The 23,799-nt window shown below is 48.3% G+C and overlaps 1 protein-coding gene and 1 long non-coding RNA gene across 3 annotated transcripts in view; one reads left to right on the forward strand and one right to left on the reverse strand.

Moving 5' to 3' along the window:
* KEAP1 (kelch like ECH associated protein 1) overlaps positions 1–4,309 on the reverse strand; it is a 58,816-nt gene extending 54,507 nt beyond the window's left edge. The window contains exon 1 of one of the 2 annotated variants that reach the window (XM_078771216.1): positions 4,181–4,309. The gene's annotated coding sequence lies outside the window, so the exon portion shown is untranslated. Of the gene's footprint in view, positions 1–4,154 lie in introns of both variants that reach the window. The other variant, XM_078771217.1, reaches the window with a different exon arrangement.
* The window catches only part of LOC137423475 (uncharacterized), a 35,039-nt gene continuing 15,493 nt past the window's right edge, over positions 4,254–23,799 (forward strand). The window contains exon 1 of the long non-coding RNA XR_010983719.2: positions 4,254–4,388. This is a non-coding gene — a long non-coding RNA (uncharacterized LOC137423475). The remainder of the gene's footprint in view (positions 4,389–23,799) is intronic.

Genomic DNA, 23,799 nt, shown 5'->3' on the forward strand with positions numbered 1-23,799 from the left:
ATATTAAATGCCAAGTCTGTATATAATTTCAACTCATTCACATATATGCAGCACAAGTCTGGTGGTTTCTGGAGGTGTACCAATGACGCTGATATGGCCACACCACTGCAGTCCACAAATAATTAATATCTACCAGCAATTCCTTGCATAAAGGAAGGTCAGCTTGAAATCTCCTCAAATGTATGGCCCTGTCTGCAACACGAGGATTCAAAATTTCAACATCTACCTGAAGAACTCTTTGGCCGATTGTCTGGTGCACAAGCTAAAAGTGAACGAAATTAACCTGGAGATGCTAGTGGACAGAAAAAAGAAAAGAGATGTTATTCCCTCAAAATGTGTTCAACATAATGAGTGGTAAAGAAGAAGTTACAATAAAAATATATCTCAACAGAATATTATTGTGGATCACCAGCTGGTGATCATCAGCCTGGTGTTGGCTTAGCGGTTAGTGTGCCGGCTTGGGATCCTAGGATCCTGGGTTCGAATCCCGGTCGATCGCTGAATTAACGCCAGGGGGGTTGACTCAGCCTGTCATCCTTCCGAGGTCGGCAAATTGAGTACCAGCTTGCTGGGATGAATGATCCCGGTGTGCACCCCGGTTTAGAATATGTACACCGTATCCCTGCGCATCGTAAGAGGTGACCAAGGGTTGGCGTCAGGAAGGGCATCCAGCCATAAAAACATTGCCTCAAACAGGGAACCATGATTGTCATGGGGCCCGCAAGGCTAACCCCCGCTCTAGCCGGGAAAAATGGCCTTAAAACGATCATTCATTCATATTCATTCATCACCATCCGAAAGGAACAAGCCGATTCGATTTTGGTGAAGGTCCAAATCCAGATCTGGCCCATCAGCAGGATACAAAACATAAACTGTTCAGCCTGGCAGAGATATACACTCTACCGAATGCCCTTCTAGTTTTCGTGTATGTATACTGTATACGTGTATGTAGCGGAAATAGCGCCACCTTTGGTGGTAGCCGGTATTACTAATCATTTCCTTTATCTTCATAATATAATGGAACCTCAAAATTATGATATGGAGTATGATATGTTGTGATCAATAAAATTTCTTTCAAAACTGACAAAAATGATAAAGTGCATTTACAAGAATGTGCCGCAGCACATTGCCCACCGAAGATGGGCCAGAAGGGTACTCCCGCCCGGAGGGTACTCCCGCCCGGACGGCGCAAGTGCCTGCTGGTGGATTAAAAGTTTGCAGCAACACCGAATGCTGTTTCTGCCTTCGCAGCTTCAAAACCAAAACGAAACACCAGGCAAAATTAAAGCACAGCATGCAAGGTTCCGCTCCGATGTTTAGAATGCCGAGTGATCATCTTCTGGAACTGTGTAGCCATCGTGGGCCGAGGTAAGTACAGGGTGTTGTAGATCTTTTTCAATTCAAACTCCTTCATGATGCTTCTTCATTGAAAGAAAATGCAAACATGATGATGAAGCTGAACATGCACTTTAGCACAAAGACAAATGTCCACAGCAGATCTTATGCAAACAATACACATGCACCTTGCCCCAGAGACCAAAATGCATCGTCGTACAAGTAACATTCGCCTTTTGTACAGTCAATCCTCATCATCGGGAGAAGATTCTTAATATCAAACTGGTGAAGATGAATTGGGGGTGGAGGGGGGAGAAGGGGTGGGACGGGGAGAAGAGGGTCCTGACTTAAGCCAAAGTATGCTAGACACAAGCGATGGTGCCGGAAACAGAAAAAACCTTTCCTTGCAAAGACAAAAAGAAGTGAAGGGAGAAATAAAAGCAGAAACATAGTAAATAAACAAGTAAAGGCAGAAGGAGAAAAATAAAAGAAGCTGAAATTAGGGAAGGATGTGCGTCTGTCGGCTCTGCATATCATTAGCATAATAAGTGGAGGTACCAGGAACAAGAGGGAGCATTCAGACTGGAGATAACCCCAAATGGAGGAGATGGAATGAGGAAGAGGGGTAATGTCAGGATAGAACATATGGATGGTTGTGTGGAAGATGGAAGATGGGTGGTAGAGGGGAGGCTGGAATATGGAAGAAGAGGGGTAGTAGGGAGGGGGATAGAATATGGGTTGAAGTTGTAGGCGAGGGGGAGGTTATGCAGTCAGGGAGTGTCGGAAAAGGGGGGAGGACAGTAGTAGGGAAAGATGGGAGGACAGATTGGTTGTAGTGGTTGAGGTGGCATGAGAAGAAAAGAGTGGTGGTTGTAGGGGCAGGAAGAGAGAATAGACGGGGAATAGTAGTTGGAGAGTGGATGAGGATAAGAAGATGGGTTGTCATTGGGAGGGCAAAGAGAAGTGATAGTGGGGCAAGGAGGGTGGGGGGTGGTGGGTGTAGTTGGTAATTGTGGGAGAATCAAACAAAATGAAACAATTGCTTAACCCCGTTTCTCACTTTGCTCGCACAGGGTAATAATGTCTGACAGCACGAAGTGATACCGGAGTGTGTTCAGTTACCAAGTTGCCTGAAGAGCGCTTGCCAAGTTACTTAAGCACTCACGCAAGTACTACATTCAAAACTGTTAAGGAACAACTGGTTAGCTACTTTGTAACTGAACACACTCTGGCTTGGTAAGCAATAGATAGCTGTTTGGTAACTGAACACACCCCGGCTTGGTAAGCGATAGCTAGCTATTTGGTAACTGAACACACCCCGGCTTGGTAAGCAATAGATAGCTGCTTGGTAACTGAACACACCCCGACTTGGTAAACAATAGATAGCTGCTTGGTAACAGAACACACCCCGGCTTGGTAAACAATAGTTACCTGCTTGGTAAACAATAGTTACCTGCTTGGTAACTGAACACACCCCGGGTTAGTAAGCAATAGCTAGCTGCTTGGTAACTGAACACACCCCGGCTTGGAAAGGAATAGCTAGCTGCTTGGTAACAGAACACACCCCGGCTTGGTAAGCAATAGCTAGCTGCTTGTTAACTAAACACGCCCCGGCTTGGTAAGCAATAGCTAGCTGCTTGGTAACTGAACACACCCCGGCTTGGTAAGCAATAGATAGCTATTTGGTAACTGAACACACTCTGGCTTGGTAAGCAATAGATAGCCGCTTGGTAACTGAACACACCCCGGCTTGGTAAGCAATAGCTAGCTGCTTGTTAACTGAACACACCCCGGCTTGGTAAGCAACATCTAGCTGCTTGGTAACTGAACAGACCCCGGCTTGGTAAGCAATAGCTAGCTGCTTGGTAACTGAACACACCCCGGCTTGGTAAGCAACATCTAGCTGCTTGGTAACTGAACAGACCCCGGCTTGGTAAGCAATAGCTAGCTGCTTGGTAACTGAACAGACCCCGGCTTGGTAAGCAACATCTAGCTGCTTGGTAACTGAACAGACCCCGGCTTGGTAAGCAACATCTAGCTGCTTGGTAACTGAACACACCCCGGCTTGGTAAGCAACATCTAGCTGCTTGGTAACTGAACACACCCCGGCTTGGTAAGCAACATCTAGCTGCTTGGTAACTGAACAGACCCCGGCTTGGTAAGCAATAGCTAGCTGCTTGGTAACTGAACACACCCCGGCTTGGTAAGCAATAGATAGCTATTTGGTAACTGAACACACCCCGGCTTGGTAAGCAATAGATAGCTATTTGGTAACTGAACACACTCTGGCTTGGTAAGCAATAGATAGCTGCTTGGTAACTGAACACACCCCGGCTTGGTAAGCAATAGCTAGCTGCTTGTTAACTGAACACACCCCGGCTTGGTAAGCAACATCTAGCTGCTTGGTAACTGAACAGACCCCGGCTTGGTAAGCAACATCTAGCTGCTTGGTAACTGAACAGACCCCGGCTTGGTAAGCAATATCTAGCTGCTTGGTAACTGATCACACACCCCTGATAACCACTACTCTGTACTGTGCAAAAGTGCAAACGATCCACACCAGCAGAGCCATTTTGCGGTTAATAATGCACAGTAAAATTAACCACACTATTGAATAGTTAAAAGTTGTAAACTGTGGTCAATGTTGTCTCGAATTCAAAATCGACCCCACGTCATTGTTGAACCATTATCAGGTCAATCCCTGCACGTCCGAGGCGACCACTCCTCCTTGGTGAAGACCCCGGTACCTGAGTACACCATTACAGGTGAACATGGAGTGATACGCCTCGACATTAAACTTTTAACGTGAAGCATCCCACCTCGGGCCTAGCGAATCGCGCCTCACCCGGCCTCGACTAGACGTTAGTCCGCCGGAGCGTGCGCGCGGCTCGCCAGGTCCGCCCCGTAATGGACTCGCGTCCCGCGCTATCCAATCGGCACCGCAGTGGGCTCCTCGACGCGCCGGTCCGTCCTTCTGGGATCCACGTCGTGCTGGAACAGCAGATTTGCCGCTCAGCCAGGACGGGGTCGGAGAAACGAGCGAGTCACGATGAGTCAGCACTATTTACCCTTTTTAATTTTTATCCGTGTTTTCCCCTCTTTATCCTTTTTACTCTTTTCCTTGTTCGCAAAAACAATCGTCACCTCTTTGGGAAACGTACCGTCGCACGCAGACACGTTTGTCGATATCTGACGTACGTACGTATTCATGTACGCGTGTGGGACAAACGTGAAACGATGAGTCGGGCTGACATTTGGACCCTGACCATGCACCGCTCAGTGGAGGATTGTGATCGTGAAGGTTCACCCTGACCAAGATCAATCACAACGATGGACCGTGATCGTGACGTGGCTTTAATCTCACCGGTGACCTTGATCACGTGTCCTGTGGTGGTGTCGCTCAAACTCACCCATGAATCATGATTGGTTAACATGATCTACGGTCATGGGGAGGGTGCAGTAAATAAGTAAAAATTAATACTTTACTGTGCACTGTATATACTGTGTCTTACGATAATTCACTAAACTAGGGCATGCCCGTACTATATCTATATCTAAAATTATATCCCCCCCCCTCTATTTACATGAAATGGTTTGGTCCAAAGCGAACGGCTTGCGAGTACGGTGACAATCCCCCCCCTCTATTTACATGAAATGGTTTGGTCCAAAGCGAACGGCTTGCGGAGTTTGGTAAAAAATCGCCATCGCGTGCACAAACGCGCAGGAAAGCGAATGAATCGCAAATTAGTTTTAATTAGTTTTAAAACATAGTTTAACGGCAACATAGTTTTCCAACGTGAAATAAATGAATACGCTCTCAAATGTGCCGTCCGAGGCAGAGTCTGTTCGCCACGTTCGGCACACGTGATAGCTCGCTGCTCTCTGATTGGTTGAATCGTTTTTTGGACATAGCTCGGTAACTACTTGTCCGATTAATATGAAACCTTGAAAAGGCACATCCTCGGGTCCCCAGCAATATACCTGGCAAGTTTAAAGTATATCGGACCCGTGGTTGTCGAGAAACAGCGGTCACAGACATACAAACATACAAACATACAAACATACAAACATACACACAGAGATTACTGGAATTATAGATAGACTAGGGCATGCCCGTACGTGGGTGCCCGTTCCTTGCCAAAAAAAAAAAAAAACGCTACCCGTACGCTCTACCCCGCCCGTACGCCCGTAAACAAAAAAAACAACGCTCTTCGCTTCCGCCCTTCGCTCTGACTGAATTGGGAGAAATAATGCGCATAAGAAATCGAGAAATTATTATTTTCTCCGGAAGAAATCGAATTACGAACCGTAATGGCGCAGGCTCTCGGGCTCGCAACAACGCGTCCTGTGATTGGCTGCCGGAAGTGAAGTCTTCACTGTCGCAAATGTGAAGCGATGAATACGATGAATCGCAAATTAGTTTTTATTAGTTTTAAAACATAGTTTAACGGCAACATAGTTTGCCGACGGGAAATAAATGAATACGCTCTCAAATGTGCCATCCGAGGCAGAGTCTGTTCGCCACGTTCGGCACACGTGATAGCTCGCTGCTCTCTGATTGGTTGAATCGTTTTTTGGACATAGCTCGGTAACTACTTCTGCGATTAATTTAAAACCTTGAAAAGGCACATCCTCGGGTCCCCAGCAATATACCTGGCAAGTTTCAAGTATATCGGACCCGTGGTTGTCGAGAAACAGCGGTCACAGACAAACATACAAACATACAAACATACAAACATACAAACATACAAACAAACATACACACAGAGATTGCTGGAATTATAGATAGATGTCGGTCTGTCTATCTGTCTGTCCGTCTGTTCCCAGGTACCGCAAAAACGGCTGAACCGATCGCAACGATATTTTGGGTGGGTAATCCTGGGACCCCCAGGAGTAAAATAGGCGAAATTGTTTTTCTAATTTTTCCAATTTTCCAATTTTTCCAATTTTTCCAAATTTCCAGTTTTTCCAAACACGATGGAATAATATTTACGGATATGAACAGTGATGCGGCTTTTATTGAAATTCTACAAATACTGTTTAGATTTTGATGATTTGCGTGTGATATGATTCAACGGATGTTTATATAAATCGTTAAAAATAAAAAAAAACCCTTCAATTTCTGATATTTTGCCTTTTCATTTGGGCCTCCCAATTGGAGCCCCGCCCATAGGGCGGGTACCGTTGCTGGTATTTATAAATAGCAGATAACCCGGTTTCACCAGGATTTTAAAAAAAACACCTTTAGAGGGCATTTTCCCCGCAAAGTGGGGGTTGGCCTTTTTCGGGAACCGTGGTTGTTGTTGTTTTTCGGTCCCCTTTTTGAAGCAATGTTCAATTTGAAGCAATTTGAAGTTGTTTGAAGCAATGTTTCACCAGGATGTTGTAAGGAAATTAGTTATAAATACTGTTACAGACGCGGTGGTGGATGTTGGTTTACCGAGCGGTTTGGTATGACCACGCCTGCACGTTTACCCGATTATACTCGAACGTTGACGAAGTCGCGCTACGCTAGGTCAATGAAGGAAAAGGACACAACGGCTGGGATTCAAATGACACGACACCAAGGGTTCAGTTCTCAAGACCTCCGGAGGAGGTTATATTAGGGCGGAAGGTCAGATTACAACTACAAGAGGGACAGCATAGAAAGATAGGCACTTAGACACACTTATCTTATTCCCGACAGACGACAGATAAACGGGACAAGGCTGACTCACACGGGGATTGATGGCAAGGAAAGCGGGTAGTCGATGGCTCAAGGTGCACTCTTGGCTCAAGGACAGAATCGACCCGGTCCGGTCCAAAGATGCGGGGAGGTATCGTCGCGCTGGGGGTGGCGTCCTCTGCTCTCCGTAGTTCAGGCGCATCTCTCCACATCCGGTAAGTCGCTGCGTATATCCGGCGGGGAGTGACACGCCCTCGGCTCGTTAGCTCCGCCCCAGATGGAATCGGCCCGTTGCTTCTCATTGGGTGCGTGCGGGGGTTACCGGCTCCGCCCTTGACGAGGAGCTGACAGGCAGCCCCTTCTTGGTAACCCCGTCGGCGCACATGGGTAATGGCGGCTAACCAAGCCGGTGTGAGGACGCACACTCCCCGCACGCCGCGCCGCGCCCCTCTGTTGTTGTAGTTGTTGTTGTAGTTGTTGTTGTAGTTGTTGTTGTAGTTGTTGTTGTAGTTGTTGTTGTAGTTGTTGTTGTTTCATGGGGAAGATGGGAGGAGGTAAGGGGAGGTCCTAAACTCACTACTGGTGCCATACAATCACATTCTGGTGCAACGAAGAGTCAGAATTAATGGAAACGAGTCCTTAACTGACATAGACTAAGAATAACTAGCAAGATGTCCGAAAGTTGTCTACGTGAGATGCGGTGGACCTGGGCACGACATTTAATGGGGGAAAAAGGGGAAGGTCGGTTCTACAGAGTGTTATTTACAGGCAATGGGACTAGGGAATGGGGGATTGGGGATAGTTGGGGAGTATTGGGGAAATAGGGGAGTATTTACAAGCGGATATTGAGGCCAAATGCCATATCCGCAACATTGCACCCTTCTCTACCCTCGGGGCGTCCCGACCCGATAAATTTTTACCTATTTTAGTGTGGCACTCAGATGTAGTTCCCTCTACTATTAACTCTACCCTGAGTGCGACAGTTTTACAGATGTTCACAAATGAGTAAATATGTCCCCCTGCGACGTTGCACCCTTCTCCTCACAGAAACACACCCACAGGATAACCGAATTGCGGAAAGAATTCACAAACTAAACATACAGCCGGTAGGGAGCATTATTTACAAGACTACGCTGATATTTACACTACGATCCAGGACCTGTTTTTGGAGGAACACATGCAGTTGTTATGCATAGAGAGAGAGCACGCATGCCAGCATCGATACACCAACCCACGAGTGCTCTGTGGCCTACGGCCTTTAATAATGTGCAGAGCACCCCTTCCAAGCACCAAAAGCACCACCCCATCACACAGTCAGCACCATCCGGTGCACCAATAAAGTGTTTAGTGATCATTGTGTGGTGTCGCAGCCGGCCGATGTTCTGCCGCTGGTCTTGCCTTCGTGTGGTGCACTTGGCCTTCTTACTTCTTTCCAAAAATAAAGAAAGGCGCCAACCGCGTCCATTTCTGTATTGTGGCCTTCAGTGGTGTCAACTAAAAGTGGTTCACCTGTATGGCATAGGTGCCACGTTGACCCATAGGTCCATCCACGGGTGGTGCTTGGCCGCAAAAGAACTGCGGTCCATTGTGGGTGGCCACAAACATTGCGGTCCATATGGTGTATCGATCCAGGCAGCAAGCAGCGAAAGTGCAGGCCCACAACTGCGGATCCAGCACCTCTCTCTCCTCTCTCTCTGCCCCAAAACCAGATCCTCGGAGGTGGGAGACAAAAGAAGCAGACAAGTGAGTAAGGTGGTAAGGGCGCAAAAGTGCACGCAATATAAGGTAATGCACACTGGGGGCACATGGGAACCAGGTGAGACAGGTACGTTCCTACCGTACGCTCCCCCCCCCCCCCCCAACCAGGTAACCTACATGGCCCCTCCCTTACCCCTTACTGTATCCACAAAACACAACACTACCCATAAACATCTACTTTACAAATCAACAAACGTCCCTACTGTCTTCCCCGTTCCTCCCATAAACCAAATTCGTCTTCTCTCCCTCCTAACCAATCAAATTTGCCATTTTCAACTCTCATCAAAATTTGCCATCTCCAACTCAACATCATAATTTGCTATCACCAATTCATCATCAGTCCCTCCTAAGGAGGGAGAGATGGAATCACCCCATTGTCTCATCCACGTCGTGATGCGTCTCACAAATCCACAGCAATCTCATTTCCTGCAACAAAACAAAGAAAACACAGGTGTGGAGTCATCATCATCACCTCAGGTAAGTGGCTGCGTATGGTGCGACAGGTTCATCAATCCTAACTATTTCCTAAATGACTTTAACAACTTTACACTACCTGGGGTCTTTCTCCGGCCAAACCATTGGCCCTCTTACACTATGGGTTCTAAAAACCAATTCCCATTGGCCAAACTGTGGTGCTTTTCAATTTGGGGTCTCACTCCCCCGATTCATCTCCCGGTGCCCTCGCACAATTTCTGGGCTGTGGCGTGTACCTCTCCCAGTGGGTCTACCCACCTGCACACCTCCACCACTGCAGTTGCCTCCGAGCTTACCTGCTCCTTACCCTAACCTAACTACCTGGGGAAGGCCCTCTGGCGCTCTCCCCACTCGGTGCCCTCTCTGGCACGGGGCTGCCCGATCCACACCCGGGATCCTCAGGCACCCACTCACAACTACCGGCTCCCAGAGCCCCCCTGCGGCCTCACCTGGCCGACATCCTCACAGTGGTGGAGTGCCCAACCAACTACACACACTAACAGGCTACACGCCCAGCCATTTCCACAACACGAATGCACCCATCCACAACACCATTCTGTCACCCGCACCACAGATGCCAATATCCAACCACAATTTACCTGTACCCTCTACCTAACACTTACACTACCCGCCCCGGGTATCCGTGATGGGGGTCCACTCTTCCCCCATTCACACCTTCGCACCATGCACACCACTCCGTACCACTCACTCCAACTCTCTCCACACACCTGTACCTGCACACCTGTGCTCTCACACCTGGTGCCACCTGCACCCTTCTCTCCCCAAGCGCATTCGCGCTGATCCACAACACTCACTACTCACACACTGTTCCACACACCTGTCCAGTTGCACACCTGTGCAATCACACCTGTTCAATTCTCACACACACGGCATCATCTCAGCTAACTACTCCCTTCTGAAACTTGCGCTTCCCAGTCGTCCCTTTAAACTATTGCGCTCCCACGTCATTATCATCCATACTAATCTATCTGCGTCCCCACTACAGGTATCAGTCACTAACTAACCTTAACGTTACCTAATGTCATCTTCACTAGATCCCTATCAATATCCTAACCCACCCGGGCTAGTTTTCACTGCCATACACCCCATAATCTATTGCTCCTTTGCCCCACTATGGGAAGGGTGGCAGGGATGCCACCCTTACCCACCGGGCCCATCGCTCACTACCAATTTTGCACATCAAATTTCAACAAATCAAAAATTTGCCAATCACTACCCATCATCTGCCAATCACTACTGCCAATCCCTTGCCAATCATCAAATTTTGTTTTTCTCTAATTTTGGGTCCAAAACACTAACCTCATCACCCAGTCTACTCACTAATGCCTCTCGGTGCGCCAATTCCTGTCCAAAGCCCGGCTTCGTAAAGCCGAGCAATGAATGTGGGTTGTTTGGTGCCAGCGGCTGGATACGTCCCGCATTCGGTGCAGGGAAGGAGGTTTACCCGGGCCGAGATCCCACGCACCATCTCGGCACGGAGCCATCCCATGGCTCGATCTCGACCTGCCGGAATGCCTCAACAGAAAGTGGTCGCCATGACGACCCTTCCTATCCAGCCGCCCGCTCCGCCTATTGGAGCACAGACGCGGCCGTTCAAAGCGAGGCCCGGCACGCACCGAGGGCCCGCTTCGGCTAAAAGTCGTTCTAACCTTTAACCCGGTCACCGTCGATGCTTCACCTGGATGCTTACACCCCGCAGCCCGTTCCTTGCTCACACATCCAGCCGTGCCCATGCTCCTCGTACCTTTCCTTACACACCCAGGTACCCTCATTCCACTCACAGCCTTGGTCACACACCTGACCAGCGAACACTTCGGCACACATTCGTTGCTCGCACACCTCACCAATACACCTCTTCGCGCCCCCTCCTCGGTCACCTCCTCTGTGACAATCACAGGTGTGCTCTCATTCGCACACCCAACCACGTGCCTCACCACCAACTCCAGCGTGCATTCCCACTCACGCTCTACCATTCCAGGTGTGCATCCTGCCATCCCAGGTGTACATCCTCGCTCACCTGTCACAACCAACTCACTCTCCTTGTCACTCTCACTACTCTCACCTCCATTCTTGACAGCGCACTCACCCTTACTCTTGACAGCGCACTCTTTCCTCATGCACCTGTCCGTCACACACCTTTCTCACGCACACTCTTGCGCACACTCTCCCGTCACACCCTCTGTAACACTTACCACACCGCGCTTCCATGTGCTCCCTCGCACACGCGCTACGACCGACTCATTCTCGCCAGCACCCTCACTCCTTGGCACGCACTTTTTCCTCACACACCCCAGAGTCGGACTTTCTTGCACACCTCCTCTTTCGCACACCAGACCTGTCGCACACTTCACCAACGGCCTCTCACGAACACCCGGGTCTATCTCGACCCCCAAGCTTCTTAAATCCCCTGGAGCATCATACGCACGACCATATTGGTCACCACTTACACCGGGTCCTCTTCCTCTTCGCTTCTCCTCCATCACCTGCGAATCCCTCATCCGGTTAATGAGCACATCATCACGATCCGAACACAGACTTCGGACCAACTCTTTTATCTCCTCTTTTATCTCTTTCTTATCCCCTCTCCGTCGCTTCTTAATTTCGCTCACCCCTTCTTCCACTTCTTCTAATTTCTGCTTCACCTCTTTTATTCCCCGGTACGTCTCCTCAAGCTCGTCCTCCAAGGCGACCTTGACCGTTTCCATGTGCGTCCTCACCTGCCGGTCCTTCGTCTCCATTACCTCTACCACCTCGTCCAACCTCGCTGTCAGTCCCTCACGTACCATCTGACATTGCCTCTTTGTCGCTATCAAGTCGTTTTTTATGTCGTTTTGTGTCGCTTTTAACCCTCCCAATACCGCAGTGTTCCTTTGAACCTGCTCCGTTAGTCCTTTTTGTCCCTCCGTCAGCTGTTCCACCTCCTGCGTCAGGTCCTCTATGCCCCCTTGTAACTTTACAGTCCCCTTTCTCACCTCCTTCTCCATGTGCTCCTTACAGTGCCTCACCTCCTCGCGCACTCCTCCGACCTCCTCACTCACACCTCCTCTGATCTCCTCTCCCATCACTTGCATCTCCTGCCCAGATGCCATCCTCATCTGCTCCATTTCCTCCCGGTGAGCATCCAGTTTAGTTTCTACCCCCATTCTAACCCCCTCTATCTGCTGCCCCATTTGTTTAACTTCCCTTTCCGCTTGGTCCCTCATGTCCCTCAATTTGCCTTCCATTCTGTTTTCTAACCCCTCTAACCCTTTTTGCATCCCTTCCATTTGATTCTCTTGAGCGGCCATTCTGTTTTCTACCCCCATTAACCCATTTCTCACCTCTTTTATCCCGTTGTCTAACCCCTCAAAATTATTGTCTAACTTCCCAAATTTCTTGTCTAACTCCTCAAAATTATTGTCTAACTTCCCAAATTTCTTGTCTAACTCCTCAAAATTATTGTCTAACTTCCCAAATTTCTTGTCTAATCCCTTAAAATTATTGTCTAACCCCTCACCGGTACCCCTCGCTTCGTCCCTCATTACCCCCATTTGGTTTCCCATTACCCCCAATTGCTCACTCTGAGCATCCATCCGGTTCCCCATTACCCCCATTTGGCCCTCCATTCGCTCACCCTGAGCCCTCATTCCCACAATTTGGTCTCCCATTCGTTCCATAAGGGCCCTCATTTGCAGGAGGAAAAGGTTCGAATCCACCAGGGGCGCTGCCACGGTCGCGGGCGTGGACGCCGTGGCCACCTCGTGCGCGACAACGCTATTTTGCGACCCTGCCGCCCTCACTGCTTCGCTCTCCTCGCGTCCCTCAATTTGGTCCTGGACCGACCCTGCCTCACTCTCCCCTACCGGACCCCAGCTGTCTTGATCCGCCATAGCGCGACTTTCAAAATTCGGGTTTTTATTTTCGTAAAACAAATTCAAATTTCGCCGTTATAATTTCGAGCGCGGGAAACGCGCTCCGGATCGAATTCTACCTCCCCAACACCAATTGTTACCCTAGTGGTACAATTGGTGTTCCAAAATTTGGGCCTAATAAATTTAGTCCCAGGTCCGAATTCCACTCCTCGACACCAATTGTTACAGACGCGGTGGTGGATGTTGGTTTACCGAGCGGTTTGGTATGACCACGCCTGCACGTTTACCCGATTATACTCGAACGTTGACGAAGTCGCGCTACGCTAGGTCAATGAAGGAAAAGGACACAACGGCTGGGATTCAAATGACACGACACCAAGGGTTCAGTTCTCAAGACCTCCGGAGGAGGTTATATTAGGGCGGAAGGTCAGATTACAACTACAAGAGGGACAGCATAGAAAGATAGGCACTTAGACACACTTATCTTATTCCCGACAGACGACAGATAAACGGGACAAGGCTGACTCACACGGGGATTGATGGCAAGGAAAGCGGGTAGTCGATGGCTCAAGGTGCACTCTTGGCTCAAGGACAGAATCGACCCGGTCCGGTCCAAAGATGCGGGGAGGTATCGTCGCGCTGGGGGTGGCGTCCTCTGCTCTCCGTAGTTCAGGCGCATCTCTCCACATCCGGTAAGTCGCTGCATATATCCGGCGGGGAGTGACACGCCCTCGGCTCGTTAGCTCCGCCCCAGATGGAATCGGCCCGTTGCTTCTCATTGGGTGCGTGCGGGGGTTACCGGCTCCGCCCTTGACGAGGAGTTGACAGGCAGCCCCTTCTTGGTAACCCCGTCGGCGCACATGGGTAATGGCGGCTAACCAAGCCGGTGTGAGGACGCACACTCCCCGCACGCCGCGCCGCGCCCCTCTGTTGTTGTAGTTGTTGTTGTAGTTGTTGTTGTAGTTGTTGTTGTAGTTGTTGTTGTAGTTGTTGTTGTTTCATGGGGAAGATGGGAGGAGGTAAGGGGAGGTCCTAAACTCACTACTGGTGCCATACAATCACATTCTGGTGCAACGAAGAGTCAGAATTAATGGAAACGAGTCCTTAACTGACATAGACTAAGAATAACTAGCAAGATGTCCGAAAGTTGTCTACGTGAGATGCGGTGGACCTGGGCACGACATTTAATGGGGGAAAAAGGGGAAGGTCGGTTCTACAGAGTGTTATTTACAGGCAATGGGACTAGGGAATGGGGGATTGGGGATAGTTGGGGAGTATTGGGGAAATAGGGGAGTATTTACAAGCGGATATTGAGGCCAAATGCCATATCCGCAACAATTTGAAGCAACCGCAACAATCCGCAACAATCCGCAACATATCCGCAACAATCAATTTGAAGCAATTTGAAGTTGTTTGAAGCAATGTTTCACCAGGATGTTGTAAGGAAATTAGTTATAAATACTGTGGAATATCTAGGGAGTTTAACAGGAATGTCGTTTGACAGCATCCCAGCCAGCACGTACAGCTGGGGCCCAGCTGGGAAATAGGTGGTTTGGATGGGCTGAGGTGGGCCTGGGTTCTGGGTGGGTTTTTTAATTGGGTTCCACATGGGTCTCATCTGGGCTGCCCATGTCATTCTACAACTAGAACGACACTCTTTGACGTCATATCCCACCTTACAAAGCTGGCTGGGGCCCACGTGGGTTTTCGTCGGTTAGGTGAGCTGAACTGGACTTTGAATGGGCTTTGAACTGGGCCCTATGTGGTTTTCACGTGGGCCAAGCCGATGTTAGTTTCAGAAGTTAAAAAAAATGGCAGCTGCAACAGCTGGCAGCCAACGTGTTATCGAGACCAGTTCAACAACAGTTTTGAATGTTAGATTATTTTTTTGGGGAAATTTATACATACTATAAGAGAGATGTTTGTGTGTGTGTGTGTGTGTGTGTGTGTGTGTGTTTGTGTGTGTGTGTGTGTGTGTGTGTGTGTGTGTGTGTGTGTGTGTGTGTGTGTGTGTGTGTGTGTGTGTGCACGCGTGTGTCGCCATTTCTCTCAGGGATGGGTGAACGGATCTTATCTTCATCAAACTTTCAGAGGTTCACACCCTTGGTATTCTGGAAGCAGGAATAACACAGCAAGATATTCCAAGACATTTCAAATGCCACAGGAACACCATTGAATCCTGGGACCGAGGTCACGGCGAGGTCACGTCTTTTCGAAGCTGTTCCATGTGCTCACGCTTTCGAAGCTAAGTGATCTTTCTCAATTGTGTTTTTGTCGAGACTGTATCTATCTTTCGGTGTATGTACCGATAGCGTATCTTTTTGAAAATTTTCGGTGCAAATTTTTCGTACATGTATACACAATCGTCGGTTAATGCGTATCGAGTATTCTGCGGCCTAGTACTCGTAGGCTTAGGCTACCGTACCGTCTCCGACCTTGTGGTTTTGTTTTTCTCTCAGCGATTCGTCGAATGCGCTGCAATTATTTTCGTTCTCTGTTTCGTCCCAGTCGTTCACCCCATACCTCCTTGTTTAATATCTCTACTCAAAAAAAAAAAAAAAACCCAAAAAATATTTCCTTCCCAGGTCTTATTCGTTTATTTGTTGTTCTTATTTGTTCGTTCGTTCTTCGTTCGCGATAACGCGATCACGTGGTTAGAAATGTATAATCTCTCCCCTGAACAACTATTTTCTCTCATATATTAAAACACCCTTTCCTTCTTTTCCTACAAAAGGATGCTTTTGTCTTGCTCACCAAATCTATTCATTCCAAAAATATATATAATACCATCTCTTACAGTTCCTCCTTTCTACATTCCCTAAACTATCCAGAACTCCACCCCTCCTTCAGTGTCCTCAAACGTATTTTTGACTCGAAGGTCTCAAACTCATTTTGCAAAAAATGTTCGTTTCCCATGAATCGTACACTTTTCAAAATCCAATCTCACCCCTCCCCTCCAAATCCTCCCCATCACCCATCCCTTTCAAATCTCCCCCCTTGCCCCTTCCCTCCCCTCCCTCCTAAACTCCCCCCACACCCCTCCCCTCCGAGACTCTCCCTCGCTCCTCCCCTCCTAGACTCCCCTCTCACCCCTCCTCCTCAAAGCATCCTCCCTGCTTCTTCCCCCTTCCAACTTTCACCTTCATCTCCCCCAACCTTCTGCCTCGCTCTTCCCCCTCCTCAAATAACACCTCACTGTGCCTCACCCAATCTCCATCAAACCTTTTGTCCGCCCCATTCTTCCCTTTCTCCAAGCTATTCTGAAATCTCTGAAATCTCTGACACACCTTCAACAGCTCTCCCTACCTCTTCCTCTTCCACATCTTACCCTACCCCTCTCCCCCCTGTTCTGGACCCGATGCTCCCCCTTCCTCTTCATTAACGGTATGGACCTCAAACATCCGGGGCCTTCGCTCAAACTTGACTGACCTCTCCATACAGGTTGCTTCTGACAAACCAGATATGATCTGCTTAACAGAAACTTTCCTCCTTCATGATGTCTCTGATGCCTTGGTATCTCTCCCAGGTTACTCCCTCCTCCGGTATGATAGACCTGAGCCTCGTCCTGGAGGTGGGTTTGCTATCTTTATAAAAAAACTCTCTTCCTCACTCGCCCTCCACTGCCCTCTCTCCACCTCACCCCCAGCAATACCTTTGGCTACGGCTTCCCCTTCGCTCCCACCTTTGTTCATATGTGTGTTGTACCGTCCACCAAACAGCGATGACTCCATCTACATCTCGCTGTCTGATAATATGGACCAACTTCTATCTACCCATCCCAACTCTCTCTTCCTCATATGTGGTGATTTCAATTGTCACCATGCCAGTTGGCTGGGTGTGGGTACCTCTCTCACCAGCCATGGCTCTTCAGCAAAGGACTTCTGCGACTCACTGGGACTGACACAATCTGTCAATTTCCCGACCCGGATCTCAGTCAACGGAGCATCTTCTCTTCTGGATTTGGTTATGACAAACTTCCCTGAAAATGTCTGCTGCTCTTCTTCTGCTCCAATCGGCTCATCTGATCATGTGCTTGTCAAAGTGGACATCTCTCTGACCATTCTCAGAGAGCCTCCTCAGCGTCGACGACTCTGGCATTTCACTCAGGCCAACTGGCACGGTCTTCAAGCAGCCATCAATCATCTGGACTGGTCTCCCATCTCTACCGCCTCTGACATCAACTCATCCTGGGAATTCTTTCAAAGTAAATTGCTCTCTCTCATGCACAGATTTATCCCATCACGTCTTCAGTTGTCATACCCTTCCTCCCGTCCATGATACACGGAATCTTGTGGTGAGGCTGTTGCCCTGAAACAACTTGCTTTCGTCTCCTGGAAAGCAAATCCAACAGAAGGAAATCTCATTTCCTTTCACAAAGCCCGAAACAAGTGTGTCCACCCTCAGGAGAGCCAGGAAACAATATCTCACCGTTCTCAAGACCGAACTCTCTTATCTGTCTCCCTCTTCCAAATCCTGGTGGCGTCTGGTCAAATCTGTTTCTGGTGTTTGTTCCCCCTCCGTCCCCTCCCTCACCTCAAACGGCTTAATGGCTGACTCCGCACGTGAAAAAGCTGAATGCCTCAACTCTGTGTTTGCCTCTAAATCTTGTGTCCCAAACCCATCCCTCTCTGTACCCACTGTACCCAGTCGTACCCAGCTGCTCCTGGACTCTGTGTCCTTTCCTCCTGACAAGGTGGAAAAGCTTCTGTCAACCCTCGACTCTGATTCTGCAACTGGTCCTGACGGCATCAGCCCACGGGTCCTAAAATCATGTTCTTCCGCTCTTTCACTCCCTCTTTCTGTTCTCTTCACCTCTCTCTTTTGCTCAAGGTCATCTGCCATCTGCTTGGAAATCAGCCAACATCACCGCTTTGCACAAAAAAGGTGCAAAAACAGATCCCAGCAACTACAGACCAATCAGCCTTCTCCCAATTATCAGCAAAGTCATGGAATCCATCATTGCTTCAGATATGAAATCTTTCCTCTTCTCCAATGGCTTGATCTCCGATCATCAATTTGGTTTCAGACCTGGTCACTCTACTCTGGACATGCTGCTCCTGCTTTCTCAACAATGGATGGAGGTCCTCAACGCCAAACAGGAAATTAGAGCTGCCTCCCTTGACATTTCACGTGCCTTCGATACGGTCTGGCACCATGCTCTGCTCACCAAACTCTCCTCCTTTGGTATCCATGGAAATCTCCACGCATGGCTGGTGGACTTCCTCTCTGGTCGTAGTTAACCTGTGGCCCTGAATGGGTTTCTCTCATCTCCTCTGCCTGTTCAGGCTGGAGTTCCCCAAGGTAGTGTTCTGGGCCCTGTGCTTTTTCTGGTCTTCATCAATGATCTCTCTGACTCTCTGGAAAATCCTCTCTATCTCTTTGCTGATGACTCTACTCTCTGTCGCTCCATTCCTCATCCCTCAGATCAGCAGTCTGCAGCCTCCTCACTCTCTGCAGACCTGGACAAAATCACAGACTGGGCAAACAAATGGAATATGTCTTTCAATCCTGATAAATCTCACACTCTTACGATGTCTCTCCGAAAAGACCGACTGGAAAACCCTCCCATCCACTTTCTGAATAATCCTCTCCAAGAAGTTATGTCACTCAAGCTTTTGGGTCTCACTATTTGCCATGATCTTTCCTGGGAAAACCACATTTCAAATCTGGCCTTCAAAGCCAGTCGCCGACTGGGCACCCTCCGTCGTGCGAAGTCCTTCCTTGGCACACCTGAGCTCCTCACCACATACAAGGCTTTCATCCGCAGCTCTATGGAATACTGCTCTCCCCTCTGGTCTGGTGCTCCTGCCTCACACCTAGCCCGTCTTCATGCTGTTGAAACCAAAGCGTTCAGAATCATTGGAATCTCCCGCGATGAAGCTAACTCCAAGGGCCTTTCACTCACTCACCGCAGGCAGTTGGTGGTCTTTCCGTCTTCTACCGACTCCTCTCTGGCCGTGCCTCCCCAGCCCTGTCTGGGCTCTGTCCCCCAAATATTCCTACAGGTCGCACAAGATCTGCCTGCAACCCTATTATGGTTAAACTGCCAAAATCAAGACTTTCTGCTCACCTTCACTCCTTCATTCCTCTTTTCTCCCGCCTCTGGAACAAACTCCCTCACTCTCTTCAATCCCACTCCACCCTCCAGGTCTTTAAAACAGCTGTTCACCACCATCTCTTATCCTCCCCCATCCAAAACCTTGATCTTTTCTACCCCCGCTAATTTCGGTCCCCTTGTGTTTTATACCTCTCCCCCCCCCCCTCCCCCTCCCATGCCTCCTGCCCCCAAGCCCTCTCCCTCCCACACTTCTCCCTGCTCTCAAATGTTGTGGTTGTGTGCTTCCCCTTCTCTCCCCATCTTGTCTTCCGCTCCCTCTTTTTGTATATTTTGTTTGTCTGGTTGATTTGTTTGTGAAATAAATGTTAGCTCTTTCACGAGCCTCGATTCAGTATACAAAATATATATATATATATATATATATATATATATATATATATATTTGAATTATTAAAGTATTTACCATTATTAGCTTGTTTTGACAGATCCAAGTTAGGATGTTCTTTAAGATAACTTAAAGCAAAAGCCTCTCTAAAAATACACTCCATTCGATATTTATACTGACAGTAAAGCATACAGAGCATTCAGAAAGTATTCAGACCCCTTCACATTTTTCACATTTTGTTATGTTGCAGCCTGATGCTGAAATCGTTTAAATTCATTTTTTTCCCTCATCAATCTACACTCAATACCCCATAATGACAGAGAAAACAGGATTTTAGAAAGTTTTGCAAATTTATTAAAAAGAAAACTGAAATATCACATTGACATAAGTATTCAGACCCTTTGCGATGACATTTGAAATTTAGCTCAGGTGCCTCCCATTTCTCTTGATCATCTTTGAGATGTTTCTACACCTTGATTGGAGTCCACCTGTGGTAAATTCAATTGATTGGACATGATTTGGAAAGGCACACACCTGTCTATATAAGGTGTCACAGCTGACAATGCATATCAGAGCAAAAACCAAGCCGTGAGGTCGAAGGAACTGCCTGCAGACCTCGGAGACAGGATTGTTTCGAGGCACAGATCTGGGGAAGCCTACAAAAAAATCTCTGCTGCATTGAAGGTTCCCAAGAGCACAGTGGCCTCCATAATTCTTAAATGGAAGAAGTTTGGAACAACCAGGACTCTTCCTAGAGCTAGCCGCCCGGCCAAACTGAGCAATCGGGGGAGAAGGGCCTTGGTAAGAGAGGTGACCATGATGGTCACTCTGGTTGAGCTCCAGAGATCCTGTGTGGAGATGGGAGAAACTTCCAGAAGGACAACCATCACTGCAACACTCCACCGATCTGGGCTTTATGGCAGAGTGGCCAGACGGAAGCCTCTCCTCAGTGAAAGACACATGAAAACCTGGTTGGAGTTTGCAAAAAAGCACCGAAAGGACTCTCAGACTGTGAGAAACAAGATTCTGTGGTCTGATGAAACCATGATTGAACTGTTTGGCTTCCGTCTGGCCACTCTGCCATAAAGCCCAGATCGGTGGAGTGTTGCAGTGATGGTTGTCCTTCTGGAAGTTTCTCCCATCTCCACACAGGATCTCTGGAGCTCAGCCAGTGTGATCATCAGGTTCTTGGTCACCTCTCTTACCAAGGCCCTTCTTCCCCGATTGCTCACTTTGGCCGGGCGGCCAGGTCTAGGGAGAGTCCTGGTTGTTCCAAACTTCTTCCAATTAAGAATTATGGAGGCGACTGTGCTCTTGGGAACCTTAAATGCAGCAGAGATTTTTTTTGTAGGCTTCCCCAGATCTGTGCCTCGACACATTCCTGTCTCTGAGCTCTGCAGGCAGTTCCTTCGACCTCATGGCTTGGTTTTTGCTCTGATATGCATTGTCAACTGTGAGACCTTATATGGACAGGTGTGTGCCTTTCCAAATCATGTCCAATCAATTGAATTTACCAGAGGTGGACTCCAATCAAGGTGTAGAAACATCTCAAAGATGATCAAGAGAAATGGGAGGCACCTGAGCTAAATTTCAAGTGTCAGAGCAAAGGGTATGAATACTTATGTCAATGTGATATTTCAGTTTTTTTTTCTTAATAAATTTGCAAAACTTTATAAAATCCTGTTTTCTCTTTGTCATTATGGGGTAGGGGTATTGAGTGTAGATTGATGAGGGGAAAAATGAATTTAAACGATTTCAGCATAAGGCTGCAACATAACAAAATGTGAAAAAAGTGAAGGGGTCTGAATACTTTGTGAATGCACTGTATGTGATGTTGTAGCTAATGCAGTATTGATTTACACCCCATTTACATTCACATGAGGCCGCGGAAAAATCCATGTATTAATCCATGCAAATCCCATGCCCTGCCCACATGGGGTAGCCCACAAAAAACCCATGCACTGCCCACGTGGGCAACCCAGCTGGCACCCAAGTGTAGCCTATGGAAAATCCTGCTGGGGCCTACGGGTGGAGACACATATGGCACCCACAAGTTAGCCCACATAGGACTCATATGGGCCCGAGTTGTACGTGCTGGCTGGGATAATGGCAGGGGCCTGTAGAAATTCCTTGGGGTATTTTGGGTATTTTGTGTCTGAAAGGTCTGCGGGGTATTTAAGGGTCTTTGGGTTCTCTGGGTTCTCTGCATGGATCTTTGGGGGTCTTTTGGGTCCTCTGGATATTTTGGGTCTTCAGGGTATTTTGGGTCTTTAAAGTCCACAGGGTCTTTTCGGTCATCTAGTCATTTGGGTCCATGGGGTATTTTGGGTATTCGGGGTCTTTTGGTTCCTCTGGGTCTTCAGAGTATTTAAGGGACTTTGGGGTCTTTTGAGCCTTTTTTTTTTTTTTTTTTTTGTATACAAGATCGAGGCTCGTGAAAGAGCTAACATTAATCACACAAAAAGTCAAACCGACACAAACCGACACATAAAACACGAAATAAGGGGAGCGTTTGACAAGATGGGGACAGAGGGGGAAGGACACAAACACAACATTTGAGAGCAGGGGCATCGAGAGAACTGTGGGAGGGAGAGGGCTTGGTGGGAGGTGGGAGAGGTATAAAACATATGGACACTGCAAGGACTTCCAGGAAAGAAGTTGGAATTTCGAAAAAGTGTATCTGGGGTGAATTAGCGGGGGTAGAAAAGATCAAGGTTTTGGATGGGGGAAGATCAGAGATGGTGGTGAACAGCTGTTTTAAAGACCTGGAGGGAGGAGTGGAATTGAAGGGAGTGGGGGAGTTTGTTTGCAGAGGCGGGAGAAAAGGGGAATGAAAGAGTGAAGGTGAGCAGAGAGTCTAGATTTTGGCAGTTTAACCATAAGAGGGTTGCAGGCAGATCTTGTGCGACCTGAAGGAATATTGGGGGGACAGAGCACAGAGAGAGCTGGGGGAGCAAGGCCGGAGAGGAGTCGGTAGAAGACAGAAAGACCACCAACCTGCCTGCGGTGAGTGAGTGAAAGGCCTTCGGAGTTAACTTCATCGCAGGAGATTCCAATGATTCTGAAAGCTTTGGTTTCAACAGCGTGAAGCCGAGCTAGGTGTGAGGCAGGAGCACCAGCCCAGAGGGGGGAACAGTATTCCATTGAGCTGCGGATGAAAGCCTTGTATGTGGTGAGGAGCTCATGTGTGCCAAGGAAGGACTTCGCATGACGGAGGATGCCCAGTCGGCGACTGGCTTTGGAGGCCAGCTTGGAAATGTGGTTTTCCCAAGAAAGATCATGGCAGATAGTGAGATCCAAAAGCTTGAGCGACAGAACTTCTTGGAGAGGATTGTTGAGAAAGTATATGGGAGGGTTGTCCAGACGGTCTTTTCGGAGAGACATGGTAAGAGTGTGAGATTTGTCAGGATTGAAAGACATGTTCCACTTGTTTGACCAGTCTGTGATTTTGTCTAGGTCTGCAGAGAGTGAGGAGGTTGCAGCCTGCCGATCTGAGGGATGAGAAATGGAGCGGCAGAGAGAGGATTCATCAGCAAAGAGATAGAGAGGATTTTCCAGAGAGTCGGAGAGATCATTGATGAAGACCAGAAAAAGCACAGGGCCCAGAACACTACCTTGGGGGACTCCAGCCAGAACAGGAAGTGGCGATGAGAGTAATCCATTCAGGGCCACACGTTGACTACGACCAGAGAGGAAGTCCACCAGCCGAGCGTGGAAATTTCCATGGATACCATAGGAGGAGAGTTTGGTGAGCAGAGCTGGGTGCTAGACTGTATCGAAGGCATGTGATATGTCGAGGGAGACAGCTCTGATTTCCTGTTTGGCATTGAGGACCTCCATCCATTGTTGAGACAGCAGAAGCAACATGTCCAGAGTAGAATGACCTGGTCTGAATCAAAATTGATGATCGGAGATCAAGCCATTGGAGAAGAGGAAGGATTTGATATCCGAAGCAATGATGGATTCCATGACATTGCTGATAATTGGGAGCAGGCTGATTGGTCTGTCGTTGCAAGGATCTGTTTTTTGCACCTTTTTTGTGTAAAGCGGTAATGTTTGCTGCTTTCCAAAATGCTGGCAGATGCCCTTGAGCAAAATAGAGGGTGAGAAGAACAGAGAGAGGGTGAGATAGAGTGGCAGAGCAGGATTTTAGGACCCGTGGGCTGATGCCATCTGGTCCAGTTGCAGAATGAGAGTCGAGGTTTGACAAAAACTTCTCCACCTTGTCAGGATAGAAGGACGCAGAGTCCAG

The sequence above is a fragment of the Myxine glutinosa genome, chromosome 1 (genome assembly GCF_964187855.1).
Source record: "Myxine glutinosa chromosome 1, kmMyxGlut1.1, whole genome shotgun sequence".
Taxonomy (NCBI): Eukaryota; Metazoa; Chordata; class Myxini; order Myxiniformes; family Myxinidae; genus Myxine; species Myxine glutinosa.